General features: G+C 38.7%; 1 protein-coding gene across 10 annotated transcripts in view; it reads right to left on the bottom strand.

Annotated features, from left to right (window-relative positions):
- NEK10 (NIMA related kinase 10) overlaps positions 1–14,109 on the bottom strand; it is a 245,500-nt gene that overhangs the window by 107,249 nt on the left and 124,142 nt on the right. The gene's annotated exons all lie outside the window — the stretch shown is intronic.

Below are 14,109 nucleotides of genomic sequence, written 5' to 3'. Positions count from 1 at the left end.
CAGATCTTGGTTGGTTCTTTCTTTTCTTTTCTTCTTTTCTTTCTCTCTCTCTCTCTCTCGAGAGAGAGAGAGAGAGAGAGCACATGAGTGTTGGGAGGGACAGGCAGAGAGGGAGAGAGGGAATCTTAAGCAGGCCCCACACCCAGAGCAGAGCCTATCACAGGGCTCCATCTCACGACCATGAGATCATGACCTGAGCTGAAATCAAGAGTCATATGCTTAACCAACTGAGCCACCCAGGTGCCCCCAATCTTGTTTTTTTTTAATACCATTCTCTAATAAAAAGAATCAGGACTCCTTGGAGAAATGCCTGATTCTAGGACAGGGGGAGGATATATACACTAAATGAACCTGGAGAATCTTGTATTGCCAGGAAGTTAGGGTTCAAAAGAAAAAAAAAAAAAAACTTCTAATGATGAGGTTATGTCAAAGGGACACAGAACACAACCTAAAGCACTCCCAGTGACCAAATGTGGAACAATTTGAGCAGCAAAATAAATAGAATCGTGTATTAGTCAGTTTGAGGTACCATAACAAAAGACCATAGATGGAATGTCTTAAGCAAGAATAAACAGGGATTTATTTCTCACAATTCAGAAAGCTGGGAAGTCTAAGATCAAGGTACTAGCCAATTTTGTCCCCTCATAAGGGTCCTCTTCCTGGCCTGCAAATGGCCATCTTCCTGCTGTATCTTCACGTGGCTGGGAGGTGGAGAAGGGCTGTGCTGGGGGTGACTGATAGTCTTAGAAGACCACATCATGAAGGCCCCATCTTCCTGACCTCATCTAAACCAAGTACTTCAAGGCCTATCTCCAAACACCATCATAGGACCTTCAGAAAACTAGTTTTCACCTAAATCCAGGAGGTAAAAATCTCAGAGAGACTAAGAGGAGACTGCTAATTTCAGAAGGCATTCCAGGGGGTTGAAGCGGAAGAGCAGGACAAAGGGGAAGGAATGGTGGTCAATGACAGCCAGTGGAGAAGAGACCCACTGGCATGGTCAGGGATAGTAGTGGCCTGATAGTAGTGGCCCAGCTAGGTCCTTAAGCCTAGTCTCTCCAGCTCTAGGCCACCCTCTCCACAACCACTAAAGTGACCTTCCCCTAACAGAAAGATGATCCCTTCACCACTTCCAGGGAACAGATCATGTTCTGCCATTGTCCTGTGAGTCTCAATCATTAAAAAACCACAAAAACAAATAATGTAAAATCCTTCCTTGACCCCAAATCCTCCTGTGAGTACCACTTTTTTCTTCAGTTCCAAGCAAAGTCTTTTGAAAGAGTAATTCCTGTTGGCCCTCGCACTTCCTCACCTACCATCCATCATTCAACCCAACTCTAGTCCAGCATCTGTTCCTATCTTGCCATTGGTGGGGTTTCCCCTTAGAGAACCAGTGGATTACTAACTGCCTCACTTGTTTTAGGTGACTTCCCATCAGTTTTTGACACTATCAACTAAAACTTACTTGTTGAGACATTATTTTCTTCATTTATTCAATAAACTGCTCCGGAGTACCAGGCACTGTTCTACCTGCTTAGAATACATCAACAAGATAAATGCTATAGAAAATGGAAAACCTGGATTAGAATAAGAGAGTCAGGAATGGATCGGGGCAGGCAGGCTGCAATATTACAAAGGGTAGTCCCTTCCGTCCTCCCAGTTCCCATATAATGGCACTTTTTTCTTTCATCCGGGTGCTAAATGATGTTTTTCTTCTCACTCTTCTCTCTCTCCTTGAATAATTTATTTCACACCTAAGTCTTCCATTAAAACCATATGTGGACAATTTCCAGATCTAACCGACAGCCACAAGCCCCTCAGACACACATACCTCATCACACAGTAGCTCTGTTACAAACCACCGATTCTTAGGATAAAGTCCTGGACTCTGAATGATTTGTCTATTTTACCAAGCAGTGCTGAGAACACAACAAATATCAATAACCCTCACATTTTCTGGAATTTCTTTTTTTGGCGGGGGAGTGGGTGGCAGAGGGAGAGAAAGAGTCTGAAGCAGGCCCCACACCCATCACAGAGCCCTACATGAGCCTGATTTCAAAACCCTGAGATCATGACCCAAGCTGAAATCAGGAGTTGGCCACTTAACCAACTGAGTCACCCATGTACCCCTCTTGAATTTCAAGGGCTGTTTCTGAGGTGTAGCAAAAGGGCCAAGGTATCTCTGTGGAGAAAGGCCAGAGCTTCTGTACCAGGGAGATAGCGCCAGGGAACCATCTTAAACCCTGGGGTCTGTTTTCTTCATAATTCCTGGTGGAATTATGTGACTATTTTTGCCCCAACATTATCTCCTGATATAAATATGTCTTTTTATTTTTCTACTTCCATTTCTGCTTCCATTTGCATGTCAAAGAATCCTTTGGTTTTTAAAGATGTGTGTGTGTGTGTGTGAGAGAGAGAGAGAGAGAGAGAGGGTACACACATGTGTGGGGGCATGGGAACTTTTTCTTGATCTGAGATACTTGGGGCTGGCTACTTTGCATCCCACTGAACCTTTGCCATCTCAAGATCCAATGTTTCCACAGCATGTGCCACTTCATATTTATCCCCAGTTCCTGTGTCCACCATTATCACACTAGTAACCCATAGATAAACTTAACCTGTTAAAGGCTAGTACTTGCCACAGAAGATAAACTTACAAAATGTGACAACCCTGAGTTCATAAGAATGAGCTTATATATAGCACTAATGAGCAGAAAGAAATTCTAGAGCTGAGGGAGATTCATTTGTTGAAAGGCATGTGAAACTAAGGAAGAAATTAGAATTTTTAGAGAAATTGAAAAGCTATTATTGAAATGTATTTCATTGGCAAGATAATGATGTCGCATCTTAGAAGTGGTGTTGGGAGACATCGTAAAAGAAAATTTTGCCTAACAAATATTAGAAATTACTAATAAAAGAATCTTGAGTTGTTTAGGACACAGTTAAGGCTAAATATTTAGAGATAAGTTTCTTGTATTGAAATAATTCACCCAATAATATTTGCTTCACTGGGTAAGGATAGAAAGGGATTTTTGCATCCCACTGCAATATATTAATTCCAAGTCTATTAAAAAAGTACATTTAGTTCTCAGGTTCTGGCCATCAAACTTTCATTTCCCTAGACTGCCTTAAAGAAGGAGGAGAAAGAGAATGAATTTATCATTGTTAAGTGAAAAAGAAACAAAAATGTAAATTTTAAAAGAATATAAACTATCTGTCTGGGACACAAGATCCATTATTTGCTCACTGAAGAGGCAAAAGTCCCTATGAATTCGAGGACAAAAATCTTACCTGAAGTGACATAATTAAATGTATAGGCCAATAATTATAGTTTGTTGAGGCTGAAAAGCGAATTATGCTCTATCTTAGAATGATTCAATATAGAACGTTTAGCAATAATAGGATGGATAAAGTGGATGTACCCACACAAGTGTGTGTGTGTGTGTGTACGTGCACGTTTATTATTACTAGAGGTGGGTAAATGTTGCTGAGAAAGAGCTCAAAACCCCATCACTATGGTGGGATGGGAATCAATGAGAATGAACGGAAATGAGGGAAGGTGGGGCGAACCTAGAGGAAACACGTGGCTAGGGGCATTTTCTGGAGGATGAGCAATGTGATACTCAGATGCTCAGTGAGATAAGCAGAGCTGAGCAAAAAGCAGTCTAGGCTCCGGAGTACCAGGCACTGTTCTACCTGCTTAGAATACATCAACAAGGCTTCTAAGTGTCTGGCTTGAATGATGGAGTGGGTATCAGTATCATTAACATAGATACAGGGGGAACAGGTGTGGCAGAAGAAACTAGAACAGTTTGGAATATATTAGCTTATGCCTATGAGATCCACAGTTGAGGACAGCCAATGGGTAATATCATTTTGGTTATTAACAGTCATTTAAAGTCTTATCCTCAGAGGTTCTGAATGCTCATATCACAGAAATTTCTCTGTTCATAGAAGCCTGCTGCCATTAAGCAGATAAACATATTTGATACCTAAACAGTTCCAATAACCTTTTAAACACAGACTTCTTTCAGAGAGTAAAGAGAATTGGATGACACATTCAAGAACCATGGAATAATATACTATGCCTGAAGAAAACCTTTATCACAAATTTTAGGGCCCGCCTGATCCTATGTTGCATCTGGGATTGGCAGTTTTAGCCAATAAAAATCCAAGACAGTCAGTTAAATGTGAACTACTAAAATAATGCAATATTTGGAACAAATTTATACTAAAAAAACACAATACCTGGGACACAAACTGAAAAAGTTCTCGTTGTTTATCTGGAATTCAAATTTTATTTGGCGTCCTGTATTTTATCTGGCAACCCTAGTTGGAATGTTATTTGTGTACTCTCTGTTGTTTCTGTTTAAGTCATCCTTCTTATAGAAAGGCATACCAAAAACTATTTACATATTAAGTATGGTTTTCTTCATTTACTTTATAAAAATAATGAAAGCACTATATTTATATGGCCTTTGGGACATTTCTCAAAAAGTACCGCATTTCTCTCATGTTACATGGAGACGTGCATTAATGTGTCTTAATACCAATGAAATCAATGATTTGAAAGTTCTTTTAAAGTACAAAAGACATATGAATATATGAAATATTAAATCCAGGCCCGATGAGCATATCTTATCTATAAATGATTTAGTTAAATAATAAATACACTGGACTATCATAATAGCTTCATTAGTTCCAAGGTCAAGGTAGGCCAGGACTGGTTCCTAAATGCCAAACCTTCTCATTGGGTCACCTGCCTCCTGTGGATTGGATTCAGGGAGATACATGATTTAGGCCCCTAAGCAGCATTTTATAAGCTAGAATGGCAAGACACTCATTGGGTATCTTCATCAATATACTTTCCATGAATGAGCAGTAATAACTCTTAAAACTGACCCATCATTTCACTGACTAATGCAATACTTCTTTAAGCCAGGGAAACATTTAATATGGAATGTATCTAAAACTCAAGATAGTACAAAGACTAAATAGATTGATGCTGTCTTATGCAAAATAGGAACTATGAATACCAGTGTGGCTGTCGATCTGCCTTTAACTGATGTGATGTTTTAACTGGAAAATGAAAAGTCAAGTTAGACTCAATTTTCATTTCCCCACTAGGGTCAGCAGACACTGCCCAGGTAGCACAACTGATTTCAGATCATTTTATATGACACTGCAATTCACTGCAGCACAGAATCTGTTCATGTGACACTTAAGTGCAAGTGTCAAGAAAAATCCTATATGCTGTACAAATGCAAAGTGCCATCATCATCATCATCATCATTCTTTATTATATAGGGAAATCTGGCACCTTTCATGAGGACTGTGTCAATAAGTTAGGGAAAAAACAGGCATCACAGCAGATGTGGTGGTGAAGATGGGACTGTCATATTTCTGAATCCTGAAGACAGATGTCTGACTGGACAACCAAACGACTATTTGACCTTTGGCCTGTTCAAGTCAAAGTCAAATAGGCCAAGAACTTTCACCTCTCTCAGTGAAAAAACTTGGTAGTGCTGACCATGCTGTCAGGCTATCTTTTCCACCAGGTCCAATTTGAGAAAAGTATGTATGATCTTGAAACACTAGTGGCCAGCCTCCCTCCAGATCTTTGCCCCTAGTTCATGGCAACACTTATCTAGCACGTTCATTCCCTTCACCACCAAGCAATGCCAGCCTTTAATACATAGATCAAGTTCTACCTATTACATGAAACTTTCTCTTACTGAGCCAGCAAACATGGATGGCCTGACACCAAACTGATAAAGCACTATAGCCCATACTCTGCCCTAAATGTACTTTCATTAACTCAACAAATATGTATTGAACACCTACTACGTGCCAGGCACTGTTGTAGATGTTGGGACATAGCAGTGAATGAAACACACCCAAAACCCCTGGCCTTACAACATTTATGTTATGCTAAGGGAGACAATGAATATATAAGTAAATAAATACAAATTTATTAAGTGCTATGAAGAATAGAGATGTTATTTAAAAGTGAAAGTGTATTTCATGAGTTGGCATTTAACTGTTGTGTGGCATCAAGCAGCTATTTGACCTTTGGAGGGTCTCAATTTTTTCATCTCTGTAAGAGAGATTTGTAAGATCTATTCCTGTTTTGAAATGCTGCTTCATCAATTAAGGTTTAAAAACATCTTAATGACAGATATACACACAGTTTTATAAGGAAGATTAAATTTTTCAGTATGACCTAAACATTGGAAATAGAGTCAACATTATGTTCAAAACTAGAGTGCTTGCTACTCAGAAACAAATCTGTGGGCAAATAATTTTTGATGATATAATACTTTTGCTACACTACTAAGACCTGTTTTTTATTTAAGAGTTTTTTTTAAGATTTTATTTATTTGTTTGATAGACAGAGATCACAAGTAGGCAGAGAGGCAGGCAGGGGGTGGGGGAAGCAGGCTCCCCACTGTGCAGAGAACCTGATGTGGGGCTCGAGCCCACCCAGGACCCTGACTGAGATCATGTCCTGAGCCAAAGGCAGAACCCACTGAGCCACCCACGTGCCCTGGATTTTTTTAATTCTAAAAGATAACTAGCACATATTTCAAAGTCACTTTTAAGAATCCATCGCTTAAAAAAAAAAGTTTTTATTTATTTATTGGACAGTGTAGGCATACAGAACACAAGCAGGGGGAGTGGCAGGCAGAAGCAGGCTCCCAGGGGCCCCAAGAATTCATCCTTTTTTTTTTTTTTTTTTTTTTTTTTTTTTAAAGATTTTATTTATTTATTTTTCAGAGGGAGAGTGAGCACAGGCAGACAGAGTGGAAGGCAGAGTCAGAGGGAGAAGCAGGCTCCCCGTGGAGCAAGGAGCCCAATGTGGGACTCGATCCCAGGACGCTGGGACCATGACCTGAGCCGAAGGCAGCTGCTTAACCAACTGAGCCACCCAGGCGTCCCAAGAATTCATCCTTTTTAATTGTAGACGTGTTGGACTGAATCCTCACTGTATTTCTTCATAAAATGCTCAGCAAATAGATCTGAAATCTCTGATCTTATGTGACTGAAGAAGAAAACCAAAGCATTCCTCTTTCATCTCTTAAACAGAAGTTCTCTAACTCTGAATGAGTTACAAATGAAAAATCTTTGCCGTCGCCTTTGGCAGCCTTTTCATGATTGATTTCACTCTGTCCCCCTGTTCTAGATAAGTGACTCACTTGCTAAACCCCAACGAAGAAAGCTATCAATAACAACAGAGTCACTGTGATTTGGGGAGTACAGAAAAGCCTCTTTCACCCACAGTACCTTCTCTGAGGCCAATGTCTGCATCTCACAGTTAGAGATCTCTTTTTTTGTGTTAAACACAGGAGATGTTCCCAGGAAATTGATAAGGAGAAATGACAGAGGAGAGATGAAAACACAGGGCATCAATGGCCATAGTACTGATAAACTGGTTGACAGTGAGCTAAAGGCAACAGCCTGATAGATGGAGCTCAGGGCCACATGGGAAGCATCTCTATACTACAGTTCCTAGATTAGAGTATGAAATGAAAACAGAGTAGAAGAATATGGAAGGAAGAGATTCCAGAGAGAAAGGGAGACAGAACTAAGTCATGTTTTACGACAACTGCTCTTTGCTGACTGTAACTCTGATAGGACAAAAGAAACTGTTTTCCTTCATACTTGGTTTTGCTGACATTCTGCTCTGCCATCACTGGTTATTGTCTCTATTAACCTGACTAAAATTAAGGTTTAAAATAAATAAATAAAATAATAAATTAAAATAAATAAATAAAATAAAAGCAATTGTCCACTGGATAACTCCTAGATTTCTGTGTAAAAGTTAAAGAATGAGGGTCCATTTTTACCACCATTTTATCCACACTAAATTGCTAATTTTCTTCTTCCTTTTACCAAAGAACTAAAAGGTCTATCTAAACTTTTCTCTCATCCAAGTCACTGAAATGCTAGGCAGGCAGCTTTTGCTTTCTTTAGAAGCATCAACCTTGAAAATTTCCATATTCCCAACTCCCAAAACCACTGAAACTAATTTTAACAATATGAAACGTTTATAAAAATAATCCTTCTTCTCTCTTTTATACACAATAACTAGAGATATTCAAAACAGGAAGCACTTCATTCAGTACCAAATCCAATGTGTTCCATTTAGGAATTAACTGTTATCTGTGTAGTCCATGGGATACCAGTTCTTTATGGAGAAAATAAATCAATTTAGCAATGAACCTGGTGTGGCTGAAAGAATGACACCTTGACACTGTGGGACTGTGGAAAATCAGCTATTTTCTTTGTGCTTTTTTTCCTTCCCAGTACAACAGGAAAATGACCTGTCAAGTATGTTATAAAGATTGCCAAATGCAACACATTTTTAAAATATAAGGTACAGGGATACCATATTCATTCAAATAATGTCTACTTCCTCCCTTTTCCTCAAATGTTAGAAGTTTAAATAGGGGAAAGAGAAAAAGAGAAACAGAAAAAGTGAAATAAGGATTTGCTTATTTTGCTTTGTTACTACATTTAGAGTTGTCACCTTAATTTATTGTACCAACACTGAAAGATTCAATGCTTTTAAGTCGATTACTCAGTCTGTTTCCTTTCCTTTTTCCTGCCTCAAGCTGAGTTCTTTTATCCATTTCGAGTTTATCTTCTCTTACGGTGTAAGAGAATGGTCGAGTTTCATTCTTCTACACATAGCTGTCCAAATTTCCCAGCACCATTTACTGAAGAGACTGCCTTTTTCCCACTGTATATGTTTTCCTACTTTGTCGAACATTATTTGACCATAGAGTTGAGGGTCTATGTCTGGGCTTTCTACTCTGTTCCACTGGGCTATGTTTTTTTTTGTGCCAGTACCATGTTGTCTTGGTAATCACAGCTTTGTAGTAAAGCTTGAAATACAGCAATGTGATGCCCCCAGTTTTGTTTTTCTTTTTCAACATTTCCTTTGCAGTATGGGGTCTCTTCTGGTTCCATATCAATTTTAGGACTGTTGTTCCAGCTCTTTGAAAAATGCCATTTTCAAATTTATGAAAAGAATAAACTAACAAGCTTTGTGAATGGGTTCATTGTCTAGGAAAACAGATCATACTCAAAAGGAGGGATCTTAATCATCAATGAAAAGGCAAAGAATTCCAGATAGAGTCATTACAAATTCAAGACAATAAGAAATAATAAAAGTGACTGAGGGTCAAAACAAAAATGATAATTTATAATACTAATATGAAACAAAGGAAACAGGACAAACAAACAAAAAAAGTATTTAGTACAAGGATAGCCAGTTATCACTGATAAAAGGTAAAATTGAAAATAAAGATTCATGAATCATAACATATTTGCACTAAACTTCATAAAAATTAACAAAATAGGAACTGTTATAAATATAAAGACCACTATTATGTAATGATGCATGCTCCCAAAATTCATTATGTTGAGATCACAACCATAAATGTGATGGTAGTAAGAGTGGGGGGGGGGGTCTTTGGGAGATGGTTAGGTCATAAAGTCAGAGCCCGCATGAATAGGATTGAAGGAGACTAGTGAGACATTTTCAAAGAAACCCCAAAAAGCTCTCTTGCCCCTTCAACATATGTTGGAAACAGTAAGAAGAGAGGTCTCTGTGAACCAAGAAGCAAGCCTCACCAGACACTAGATCTGCCAGTGCCTTGATCTTGGATTTCACAGCCTATGTAACTGTGAGAAATAAATTTCTGTTGTTTATAAACCACTCAGTCCGTGGCATTCTCTTAAAAGCCTAAACTAGAATAACCACTAAATTAAAAAACAAACAAACAAAACACAATAGTAGATGGAGATTTTTACACACCAATTTATCACTGACATAAATAAGGATATAGAAGATCTGAATAATTTGTCAATAAATAAAATAAAATACAGTGTTTTCAAAGAATCTACAAAACTTCCATAAACTTTATATTTTATGTGTGGCAGACTAATCCTTGGTGACTTGCTGACAAAGCACTTTTACTGGTAAGCATGCCCTTGTATACTCCTATCAAACATTATTTCTGGGCTTGGCCACATGATTGGCATTAGCCAATGAGACATTGGCAAGTGTTATGCTAACAGATGTTTGGTAAGTGCTTGTACATGGAGGCTATATTTTTCTAACTCTAACTCTTGAAATATTCCCTATCAGCTCTCAGCCACCATAATGTAGGAAATGAAACCTGACGTAGCCATCAGATTTACATGATGTAGCCATGTGAAGAGAACACATGGAAGTAAACCAAGGGCCAATATCCCTAGGTGAGCTCCCAGCAAATGAGCAATATCAACCATCATTGGAAGCGATTTCTCCTGCGCTAGTTGAGCTGCCTAGTTGATGTGGCATGGAGCAGATATAAACTATTCTCAAAAAGCCCTGACCAATTTGTAGAATTTGAACAAATAGTATTTTTGTATTAATCCACCCACCTGGGGGTGAATGACTATCTGAATCATCAGAATATAAAGAATTTCTTAACTTACTCTGAAAAACTGTAATTATATAAGGTATATTCTATGATGTAATAAAATCAAATAAAAAAATAAGCCTCACACATAGAAAAAGCCCCAAAATATTTAAAAACAAAAAACTCCATTTTATTTCTCATTGTCTTTATTTTCTTAAAACTTTTTAAAAATTTGATCTCTCTCATTTATGATACACACAAAAATTGATAAAATTAATACACTTAAAAGGGCTGAAGTTATACAAAGTATGTTCCTCAGCCACACTGGAATGAAATTAGACAGTATTAACAGAAGGAAATTTGGGGAATACATAAACCTGTGAAAATTAAACAATGCACTCTTACATAACCAATAGATCAAAGAAGTTAAAAGGATAGCTGGAAATACCTTGAGATGAATGAAAACAAAAATGCAAAATAGTAAAAAATATGGGATGTCCCTATATCAGCACTTGCAGGGGAATTTACAGCTAAAAATGCCTATATAATAAGAGAAGAAAGATTTTTAAAATATTTCCTAACCTACTACCCTAAGAAACTAGAAAAAGAACAGCAAACTAAACCCCAAGCAAAGAAGAAAGATAATAAAAAGACTAATGCAGAAACAAAATAGAGAATAGAAAAACAATAGAGAAAAGGAATAAAAACAATAGTTGGATCTTTTAAAAATCAACAAAATTGACAACCTTTAGCTAGACGGACTAAGAAAAAAATGAAAGAGAAGACTCAAATTACCAAAATTAGGAATGAAAGAGGAAACACTACTGTTGATTTAAAGAAGTAAAAAAAAAAAAGGTGGGGGGGATACTAAGAACAATTGTACCAAATTCGATGGCATAGAGGGAATGGAAAAATTACTAGAAACACACAAAAATACCAAAATCGGCTAAAGGAGAAAAAGAGAAATCTGAATAGACCAATAACAAAATATTGAATTAATGATCAAAAAACTCCCTGCAAGGGAAAACCCAGGACCAGATGACTTCACTGGTGAATTCTACCATGTGTAAAGAAGGAATATCAATCATTCAGAAATTTTACCAAGAAACAGAAGAGGAAGGGACACTCCATAACTTATTCAAGAGGACAGTATTACCATGATACCAAAACTAAAGTCGTAATAAGAGAAGGAAACTACAGACCAGTATTTTTTTTTAGATTTTTATTTATTTATTTGACAGACAGAGATCACAAGTAGGCAGAGTTGCAGGCAGAGAGAGAGGGAGGAGAAAGCAGGCTCCCTGCTGAGCAGAGAGCCCGATGCGGGGCTTGATCCCACAACACTGGGATCATGACCTGAGCAGAAGGCAGAGGCTTTAAGCCACTGAGCCACCCAGGCGCCCCAGGCCGGTATCTTTTATAAATATAGACATAAAACCTTCAACAAGACATTAACACATCAATGTGGATGGAACTGGAGGGTACTATACAAGCTAAATAAGTCAATCAGAGAAAGACAATTATCATATGGTTTCAGTCATGTGGAATATAAGAAAGTACAGAGGATCATAGCAGAAGGGAGGGAAAACTGAAAGGGAAGAAATCAGAGTGAGAAAAACCATGAGAGACTCTTAACTATAGGAAGCAAACTGAGGGATACTGGAGGGGAAGTGGGGGAGGGATGGGGTAACTGGGTGAGGGGCATTAAGGAGGGTATATGATACAATGAGCACTGGGTGTTATATGCAACTGATGAATTACTGAACTATACATCTGAAACTAATGATGCACTATATGTTGTTTAATTGAATTTAAATTAAAAAAAAACAAAACAAAACACAAAAACCACTAGTACACCAAACCTAACAACATGGATTAAGGCTTATATAACATGAATAATTAGGATTTATCTCAGAAATTCAAGAGTGGTTTGAAATATGAAAATCAATCAATGTAATACACTACACTGACAGCATGAAAGAAATTATCTCGATAGATGCAGAAAAAGCATTTGATAAAATCCAACTCTCTTTCATAACAAAAGCACAAAACAAGCTGGGAATAGAAGGAAACTTCCTCAACCTAATAAAAGACATCTGTGCGGGGGAGGAGTCAAGATGGCAGAGAAGTAGCAGGCTGAGACTACTTCAGCTAGCCGGAGATCAGCTAGATAGCTTATCTAAAGATTGCAAACACCTGAAAATCCATCGGCAGATCGAGAGAAGAACAGCAATTCTGGAAACAGAAAAACAACCACTTTCTGAAAGGTAGGACCGGCGGAGAAGTGAATCCAAAGCCACGGGAAGATAGACCCCGGGGGGAGGGGCCGGCTCCCGGCAAGTGTCGGAGCAACCGCGCACAAAATCAGGACTTTTAAAAGTCTGTTCCGCTGAGGGACATCGCTCCAGAGGCTAAACCCGGGTGAACCCCACGCAGGGTCAGCGTGGCCTCAGGTCCAGCAGGGTCACAGAAGGATCGGGGGTGTCTGAGTGTCGCAGAGCTTGCGGGTATTGGAACGGGAAAGCCGGCTACAGAGAGAGAGCCAACAGTAAGCTGACAGTAATCTCACAGCTCGGTGTTACCTTGAACCGGTTGCAGGCTCGGTGAGCTCGGAGCGCGGCCGGAGGTCAGGCGCACGGGAATTACTGGACACTGTTCTCTGAGGGCACACTGAGGAGTGGGGCCCTGGAGTCTCGGCTCCTCCGGACGGGAGACCAGGAGGCCGCAATTTGTATTCCCGTCCTCTGGAACTCTACGGAAAGCGCTCAGGGAACAAAAGCTCCTGAAAGCAAACCCGAGCGGATTACTCACCCCAGCCCCTGGTAAGGGCGGTGCAATTCCGCCTGGGGCAAAGACACTTGAAATGACTACAACAGGCCCCTCCCCCAGAAGATCAACAAGAAATCCAGCTGAGACCAAGTTCACCTACCAAGGAGTGCGGTTTCAATACCAAGGAGAGCAGCAGAATTCCAGAGGAGGAGAAAGCAAAGCACGGAACTCATGGCTTTCTCACTGTGATTTTTTTAGTCCTGCAGTTAATTTAATTTTTTTCTTTTTCATTTTTTTTCTCTTCTTCTGCTAAATTTTTTTTAACTTTTACCCTTTTCTTTTTTAACCTTTTTTAACTAGTTTATCTAATATATATATTTTTTTGTTTTTATATTTTTCTTTATTCGTTTTCTTTAATTCTTTTTTCTTTTTTTTCTTTCTTTCTTTTTGAACCTCTTTTTATCCCCTTTCTCCCCCCTCACGATTTGAGATGTCTTCTGATTTGGTTAAAGCATATTTTCCAGGGGTTGTTGCCACCCTTTTAGTATTTTACTTGCTCCTTCATATACTCTTATCTGGACAAAATGACAAGACGGAAAAATTCACCACAAAAAAAAAGAACAAGAGGCAGTACCAAAGGCTAGGGACCTAATCAATACAGACATTGGTAATATGTCAGATCTAGAGTTCAGAATGACAATTCTCAAGGTTCTAGCTGGGCTCAAAAAAGGCATGGAAGATATTAGAGAAACCCTCTCAGGAGATATAAAAGCCCTTTCTGGAGAAATAAAAGAACTAAAATCTAACCAAGTTGAAGATAAAAAGCTATTAATGAGGTGCAATCAAAAATGGAGGCTCTCACTGCTAGGATAAATGAGGCAGAAGAAAGAATTAGTGATATAGAAGACCAAATGACAGAGAATAAAGA

Source organism: Mustela lutreola, chromosome 2 (assembly GCF_030435805.1).
Source record: "Mustela lutreola isolate mMusLut2 chromosome 2, mMusLut2.pri, whole genome shotgun sequence".
Lineage (NCBI taxonomy): Eukaryota > Metazoa > Chordata > Mammalia > Carnivora > Mustelidae > Mustela > Mustela lutreola.
The sequence above is the reverse complement of the archived record's forward strand: the minus strand, read 5'-3'. Positions and strand labels throughout refer to the sequence as shown.